An 8,578-nucleotide genomic window follows, 5' to 3' on the forward strand; every position below is an offset into this window, starting at 1 on the left:
CACGAGAGGATAAGACAAAGCAAGAGCTCTGATGCCTTTGTGGCTCCCTGGTGACACCATGAAGTCTGCCACCGCTAATGGAAACCCGCTCGTTCCTCGGGGTAGCAGACATCCGCGAAAGCAGCCAACTCTCAGCATCTCTGAAACACAGCCTGTCCCTCCCGAGGAGCTGCCAGGCCATCGCTGGGCTTGGCTGGAGAGCCCCTCAGCCCAAATCCCTGCAGGCATCTCATTGTCCTTAGAAGGCAGTGAGCACGGTGAGGAATGTGCTGGGATTCGTCTCCTACCTTGGACTCTGAGTCCCCGCCGAGAAGCCGAGTATCAAACAGCATGGAGCTGCACTCCTCCTCTGCTGCCGCAAATGCTCGGAGACTCTTCGTCTATAAATCATGCCCTGTTTTGGGAGGCAGGCCTTGGATGCTTGCTGGCCACAGAGGCCCAGGCTGTTCTGGTTTAGGTGCTGGCAGGATCAGCAGCTCCCCGGGGAAGCGTTCAGAAATGACCGGATTGTCAGCACTGGTACCGCAAGGGAAGCCTGCCCACGTGGGCTGCATCAGAAGGAAGGAATGACAGGATCCTGTCAGCCATGTGTCCCCACAACCAGGATTCATCCTTTGGGTTGGATCCTCACTTTCTTCTGGCTGACTTTCACAGCTGCTGTTTTTGAAATGCACTCCTGAGAAGGCCAGAAGTCCAAAAGGCATTTTTCAAGAGCTTTCAGCCATGGCATTTCTTTTCGGGAAGTCTTTGGTCTGAACATGGATAATTATCAGCCAAAAATGACTGAAAACCACCAGCAATTTTCAGTTCTGATAAAAATGCTATTCTCTCTTTTACAGTGTCAACAACTGTGTTTTGCTCCTTGTTCATTATGGTTTCCTGCAAGATGAGTCAAATATCTGCAGGCAGCTATTCCCTGGGATCCCAGCAGTTTATCCATCTCTGTCACCCAACATAGTCCCTTCTCCCAGGACATTTCTGTTACCTCCAAGAACAAGCAGAATGCTGCTCTGGCCCAGGGTCCGAGCTGTGTGTGGATGGCAATAACATTTATGGAGCTGGCTGGGTTGCTCTTTGCTCCACTGTGAGGCTCAGCTCAGAGAGGAAGGGCAAGCCACAGCTCAGAATGGTGCTGGCTGATAAAGTCAGGGCAGCAGAGGGCAACAGATTAGGTGGGAAAATCAAGAAATAAAGCCCATGAGTATCTGTGAAACTGTAGGAGCAGGAAGTCTTGCCTGATGAAGCAAGGTGGGGAGCAGAGTCTCTCCCTCTGTGTCCTGGGCTTTTCTTTGCAGGCAGCCCGGGATTAGGCACTTAACTGCAGCTGATGAGAAGATGAGATGCTGCTTCCCAGAAGGAAGGCAGGCTGGGATGGTTGAGTGGCTCCTCAAGGGTCACTGTGCTGCAGTCCAAGAAAAGGAAGAGATGGTGTGGGTTGGGACTTCTCAGCAGAGGTGATCAGAAAACTGGACACCAGGGTTCTCACTCTGTGTTGGCATCCAGAGAAAAGCGCAAGACGCTCGATGAGCTGCGGCAAATCCAAGGCTGACTCTGCGCTGGCCCAGAGAGCTTCCCTGCAGGGCAGCTTGTGTGTGCTGTTCCTGACCAGCAGCTCAGATCCCCCCCAGTTCTGCCTGATCCCTCTCCCCAGCGGGAGCAGAGAGAGGATCAGAAGGGCAACACTGACAACTCTCATGGGTCAAGACCAAGACAGTTTGGGAGGTAGAGCACAGCTGGGTGTGCAAGAAGAACAAAACCAGGAAATCATGCACTGCTTCCCACGCCAGTCAGGTGTTTCCAGGGAAGCAAGGCTTTGTCACACCTGATGGTTCATTTAGAAGACAAGTGTCATAACCACTAATGTGCCCCCTTGCTGCCCTTTTCCCCACCTCTTTTAGTGCTGAGCCTGATGTTATAGGATGTGGGCCATCCTTTTGATCAGCTCAGGTCACAGCTGCCCAAGCTGTGTTCCATCCCCACTTCTCACATGCCCCCAGACTGCTCCTGGTGGGGACAGAGAGGGGGAAAGCTGCTGTGCAAGCACTCTTCAGCAGTAGCCAGGATGCTGGTGTGTCATCAGCATAGCCACAGACCCAAACCACAGCACCCCATGGGCTGCTATGTGGAAAATTTTCTCCATCCCAGCCAGAACTAGTCCACACCTCCATCAATTTGCCCAGCTCCAGCTGCTTGTACTTCTCCCTGGCAGGTTTTTGTAGGCTGGTGTGGAGATCAAGGCTCTCTTCCCAGATCCTGTTATCACCATGTTTATTCATGGCCACAGCAGAGCAGAATCATGCTTTAGCTGATCTTGTTATTGGCCTTGATCTTCTAGAGCATGGTGTAGATGCTTGTTGCTGCTGTGGGCAGGATTCTGCTCAATCTCGATAAATCAATCCAATTCTGATAAATCAATCTGATTTATTCACTTTATATCAGGCTCTTTCTGTAATGATTTTCCTCAGTTGTGTGACATCCTCACTGACCATGTTTCTCACAGCAGTTTGGGGGTAGAAAGGTAATATTGATGTCCTGTAGCTCCAGGCCCACAGTCTTCCCCAGAGTCCCACACACCTGGTTACACAACAGCACAAGCCTTCTGGGGCAGGGCCCAGACACACCATGATTTTTCTAAAGGCCCAAATAAAAACTGATGTTTAGTTACGACATTCTTCTGCTTGGCAGACGTGAGGGAGTTTTGGATCTGGGCAGTTCTTTGTCTGAGGTCTGACTGGGTGAGATCAGAAGTTTTCTGAAGTTCCTTGGCCTGTCCTTGCTATTCCTGATAGAGATTGAACTTTCACCAGACCCACCAGATTCATGCTTAGACATAAAAAGGCTTCTTGTTGCCCTGAGACATGGAGGTATCTTGGCTGGGGGTGACCTATCCCACCTGCATGACTGCAGGTCTTAGCACATGAGGGAGTCCCAGAGTTGTACTGGAGGAGCTTTGATACCCTGTTGTTACCCATTATTGTCTCACAATGCTTCTTATTTTAAAGTTCCATCTTGGCTAGGTCTTGGATGTGTGACAGACCTCCAGGTCTGGGACCACTGTTCTCCGTGTTCTCTGAAACAGCTCCAGGTGCTTTCTTGTGAGATTGAGATCTTCAGAAGGGAGAGCACGAGCAGAGATGTTGCTGTACACCCAACAATGCACCATCAAGGTGAAGGGTCTGGAGGAGAAGTCTGATGAGGAGTGGCTGAGGGATCTGGGGGTGCTCTGAGGGATCTGGAGGAAAGGAAGCTCAGGGGGGACATTCTGGCTCCCCACAGCTCCCTGACAGGAGGGGGCAGCCAGGGGAAGTTGGGGTCTGCTCCCAGGGAACAGGGACAGGACAAGAGGAAACGGACTCAAGCTGGGCCAGGGGTGGTTTAGGCTGAATATTAGGGAAAAACTCCACCCTGAAAGGGTTGTCAAGTCCTAGAACAAGATGTCCAGGGCAGTGCTGGAGTCACCACCCTAGAACCATTCAAAAGATGTGTGGATGTGGCACCTGGGGACATGGTTTAGTGGTGGCCTTGGCAGTGCTGGGGGAATGGTTGGACTTGATCTTAGAGGCCTTTCCCAGCCTCAATGATTCGATGATTCCGTGATCAAGCAGAGCTTAGAGGAGACCTGGTTTTGCCCTGGCACTGCACTGAGATTCCTATGAGGCACTAGAGGTGCCCAAATCTCAAGCAGACAGACTGCACATGTTCAGAGCAGCTGGGGGGGGTGGAGGGTCAGACCATGACAGTCATACCTGACAGGTCACCTTGAGAGCCACAAGCTGTCTGCCAGAAGCCCTTCCCGAGAGCTGTTGGACTCTGCCCACTCAGGGAACAGGGAAGCCACCTGCCCAGCATCCTCCTCAAATGCAGATCCCAAGCTGTTGGGAAAGGAGCCTCTGTGGAGGCTGAGCAATGGCCACAGAAATCTTTACCCTGTGGCCAGTGCAGCAGGAGCTCATGGGGGCAGAAGGTGCAGGGAGCAGCAGCGTGCCCTCCTTCCTCATCTCAGCCAGCTGGGTGCTATCCGCAGTGGTGGAGGTGGTGTGTGCCTGGCATTTAACCTTCCCTTGGCCAGGTGCTACTGGGATTTCCCCACCTGGCACTCAGCAGGTGTGAACAGAGCTGTTTGCCCTGTGGATTTTGGAGTGATGAGTTGAGGCTAGAGAATGTGTAACCTTCATCAGCCTGGAGCCTGCCATGGTCTTTGATGGCTTTCTTTGTGCCAGGAAAGGTGTTTCACTGCTCACATTCCTTAAACAGTGCCCACCAGATGTTCCCTGAGAACACCTGTGGGCTGTTTCCCACAGGTGGATCCTGTCAGCTCCAGGCTCTCAGATATTGTCATTTTGGAGTATTGCTGGCTTTTGCTGTTGCTCACGCTGGTGAAACTTGTCTGGACAGGACAGATGATCTTTTGGTGCCTGAGCAGAGGGAATGCCAATGAGTCACCCACAGGGCATCTGATTTCCAGACGTGGCCCACACGCTTCATTGCCTTTCTCCCAGGAGACCAGGCCACAGGTTCTGAGCTCCTCGTGCCACCGATGTGTATCGAAGGGAGGGAGCAGAGCTGGCACTCAGGGCTTTCCACCAGCAGGCAAAGGTTCCCACATCCTGCAGCTGCCATGGAGCTGGGAGCAAAAGGGACTGGTGGGATGTCCTCTCTCATTCATGAGGAATGTCTGAGCCAGTTCCCTATCTGCAGCTGTGGGAGGAATGAGCAGCAGGAGCAGCCTGATCCTGCAGCAGGGAGGGTCCTTGGCAGCTCTTTCCACCTCAGAGCCCCTGCAGGTCATCTCTGGCTGCCTGTATGTGGTGGCAGTGTCCCTCAGGCACTGTGAAGATGGCCAGGACTCAGGAGACCCCAACCAGCTGCGTGTGGCATTAGGCACACTGGGCCACAGCCCCAGCAAGGAGGTCCCGTTCCCCTCTCTGGGTCAGAGGATGGACCAGGCACAGACTGCCTCGCCCCAGAGTCCTGCCTCCCACCCTCCTCTGCCCCCCTTGCTGTCCCACACGGTTTGCCCCATCTGCTGCTCATGCCACCAGCACCAGAGAGAGCTGGGTAAAACCAGTGCTCGGCACCCAGGCATTGGTGCAGCACAGGGCAGCCAGAGGTGGGGAGTTTGCACAAGTTCTGCTCATGATTTCCCAGTCCAGGAGAGCACCAGGGAGCATTGGGCCTGCCCATAGATCTTGGTCATTGCCAGGGTAACCCCCAGCAGTTTAAAAACTCCTTCTCCTTAGTGAACCTTCCCATTACAAGTCACAATGGAACAATTCATTATTAGTGATGTGTGCAGGCTCTGCATTCCTGTGGCTCTGCTGCTCCTGCAAGAATGTGGGGACTGATCGAAACAGGTGAACCCATCTCATCTGCATTGTCTTTGGTGATTTAATAGTTCCAGGTACTGCTCTCTAAGTCTTTGGCAATTACCTGCTTCTTAATCCTCCACATCCACCAGCTTCCAGGTAATGCAGCCAAGTGGATTTGCACTGAATCACATCTGTCAAAAAAAAGGAATTAGAAACACTCTGCTTGAGGGTCCCTTCAATGCTCACGCCACAGCAACCAGCAGGGATGTCAAAACATGAGCTTCCAACCTTTCTCCAAGCATGAGTACTCAAACCAAGTCCTGCTGTCAAAAGCTTCTGTTTCCCCCCAGAATTCTCATCACTCAATGCTGCCTGTGAATTTCCTCGGTTTAAAAGAAACATCTTTTGCACCTGTGTGGGAGCAGGTTCCCAGATGGGTGGGATGGAGGTAAGCACTGTCCCAGAGTCAGTGCTGGCAGGCAGGGGTGGGTAGCCCTGGGTGGGCTGGTGGATGCACAGCCCCGTGGGGCTGCAGCTGGGTTCCCCAGAGGGAAGGCAGAACAGCATCCTCTGATCACAGCAGGGAGCTGTGTCCCAGGAATAGCTTTCTTTTCTCTACGGGAGGATCCCGTGCCTAGGACAGAGCAAGGTGACCTATTAACAGTGTTAAAGGGAGTTCTGTTCTCATGCCATTTGCACTCAGCCCATCAGGGCCTGGCTTGTCCTCTGATGAGGGAGGTGTGAGCACTCCAGCATGGACACTAGAGACCTGTTGGCCACAGGGACCATGATCCTTTGGCAGCCCAAGATTGTTGGGTGGATCTACTTTAGCACTGTGCTCCCACCTCACTGCCCATCTCATCCAGAACTGTCCTGGAGACAACAGAGTGAGTCACTGCCGTGATTTCCTCAGTGGACTGTGATTGTGTCAGGGCTATTCCTCAGGTGGGGTTTTATCTGTGGGACAGGTTTCTTTATGCTGCCCTCATTCTGCCCACAGAGCCTGGCTGCTTGGGGAATGCATGGGCAGAAGGTGGCCACCCCCTGGTTTCATTCAGTCTGTCAGTGTGCAGGAGCTCACGGCCCTCACAAGGCAGCCTGGGCCTGGCCAAGGACTGGCTTTGCTGGAGACTGCTTGTGTAGGCAGCTGGCTCTTCGTATTCCTCCTTTCCAAGCATTTTAGGTGTTTCTAGTCTGATTTCCTTACAAGAACATGGAAAGGGAAAAAAGCCTACACACTGTGCTGGAGCAACCACTGAAAGCAGAACAAAAGAGAAACAGAGACGTTTTTCCAGACAGAAATAAGGTCTACGGGATAGGAAAAGGCTGGATTAGAGCTCAAAGTAGGAATCATTAAGAGATGCACAGGCAGAGTTTTGAGGAGCTGTTGGCAGCTGAGTGTAGGAAGCTTTGGGGATGGCCCATTGTTTGTCATGGAGGTGTGGCATTCTTGGCAAGGGGTTTCCCTGGACATGGGCCTCCACACCCATCTACCACAGTGTGTCCTGGATTTCCCAGTGTCTGATGGATGACAAATTTTCACAAGATTTTCAGTGGCTTTCCAGGAGCTCTCCAATGTGCATAACTCTCAAGGCAAAGAAATGCTGCCCTGTGAGTTCCCTCATAATCCAGAATTTCTTGGATTTGACACTCTGGAGGGTCACCAACATAGATGAGAGGGAGGGCAGTGTGGATACAAATATGCTGCTAGCAAGAATTTCTCTTGGTTCTTTCCAGTCCTGTGAGATATTTTCTCTCTCATGGAAGATATCAGTAGGGTTCTATAAGCTATGAATACCTGTGACCTTGCAAAGCTTTGTTTATAGTACAGTAGAAAAATATTTTGACAATGGATGTTTTAGGATTTTAGCCAATCACCCCAAGGGGTGACTGATCCTTGTCCAATTAGACTATGAAGAAAAGAAGTCTATAAAAGAGTTTGTAAAATAATTAAATAGATCAATCTTGCTGCACAATTCCTGCCTGCTGGATCTCTCTTCTCCTCCCTACCACTGCGGGACACCGTGATAGGGCAGTGCTTTTTCAAACGTGTCTTCATGGGGATTCATGAAACAGGAAGAACTCAAAGCAGCAAAGATGTAATTTATTGGGTGGATCTGGGCAGAAATTGTGAAAGGTTCCCCACAAAAACAACAGTTACATTTTTAGATGAGAGTGAAGTTTGTAGGTGTTTTGTCTAGACTGTCTCTTCTTTTGATGAAGTTGGAGACTCCCAACAATGAAAATCTGGCTGGGCTTTAAAGACTTCCTTTGATATTTTCAGAAGGGACTGTAAACCCTTCTGAAGACAGAAGGGTACAGAAGGCACAGTCTGGCCTGGGTGAGAAATCTGGTCTTTTGTAATTTAGTGTAACAGAGAGTGAAATAATTGATAGGCCTCAGCCTGTCAGTCCAGACAATTGTACAGATAAATGAAAGGAGGAATGCTATGGGAAGCAGGATAAAATACACCCCACCAGTCAAAGAGTACAAGCCCAACCATCATCCCAGAGTTTAGTTTAGTTTCTATATTTACCCATTACCTTAAAGTGAATACACAGCAGTGAATAACTCTTTTGTTCCCAATAGGATAAGAAGTTCTTTCCAAAACACGGATTAAATCTGAGGCTTTCAGTGAGAAATCCCAGTAGGCAGCAAGTTTACAAGTTAAGAAAAGCTGAGCTGCTCCTTAAGTAGGAGGGTAGCTACACAGTAGAAGCTGTATTGTCTTAATTAAGCTGGTTAATAATGCCAAAAAAAGAGCCATTCTGATTCCCTGGAGGTAGGAAATGTAAGCTTACATCAAAATGGAAGCTAAAGAGAGCTGGTGCGACTACAGAGGCAGAGGCATCTCCAGCTCCTCAGCCTTGATCTATTGTAAAACACACTCCAGGCTGTCCCCAGGCACGTTAGGCTGGTCAAAAAGAGTATGGTGAGAAGCTTCTAATCCCTGAACAACCTCCTGTGTCAGAAATGTGGCTTGCTTATACCTTGAACCAAGCATCCCATTATGGGCTCACAGCTGTCTCCCAGCCAGTGCTGGGTGCTGATGTGTGCATACTACAGAGTCATGGAATCTCCTGAGCTGGGAAAGACCCACAGGGATCACAGACTCCAACTCGGCACAGACACCCCAACAATCCCACCCTGTACATCCCAGAGGGCCTTGGCCAAATGCTCCTGGAGCTCTGGCAGCCTCGGGGCTGTGCCCATTCATTCCCTGGGGAGCCTGGGCAGTGCCCAGCACACTCTGGGGGGAGACCCTTCCA

At 50.9% G+C, this 8,578-nt stretch overlaps 1 protein-coding gene and 1 long non-coding RNA gene across 2 annotated transcripts in view; one reads left to right on the forward strand and one right to left on the reverse strand.

Annotated features, from left to right (window-relative positions):
- The window catches only part of LGR6 (leucine rich repeat containing G protein-coupled receptor 6), a 152,029-nt gene that overhangs the window by 14,774 nt on the left and 128,677 nt on the right, over positions 1-8,578 (forward strand).
- LOC108448060 overlaps positions 1-8,578 on the reverse strand; it is a 22,380-nt gene that overhangs the window by 3,488 nt on the left and 10,314 nt on the right. Inside the window, exon 2 of the long non-coding RNA XR_001863842.1 lies at positions 8,198-8,203. This is a non-coding gene — a long non-coding RNA (uncharacterized LOC108448060). The remainder of the gene's footprint in view (positions 1-8,197; positions 8,204-8,578) is intronic.

The sequence above is a fragment of the Corvus brachyrhynchos genome, unplaced genomic scaffold (assembly GCF_000691975.1).
Source record: "Corvus brachyrhynchos isolate BGI_N302 unplaced genomic scaffold, ASM69197v1 scaffold67, whole genome shotgun sequence".
Taxonomy (NCBI): Eukaryota; Metazoa; Chordata; class Aves; order Passeriformes; family Corvidae; genus Corvus; species Corvus brachyrhynchos.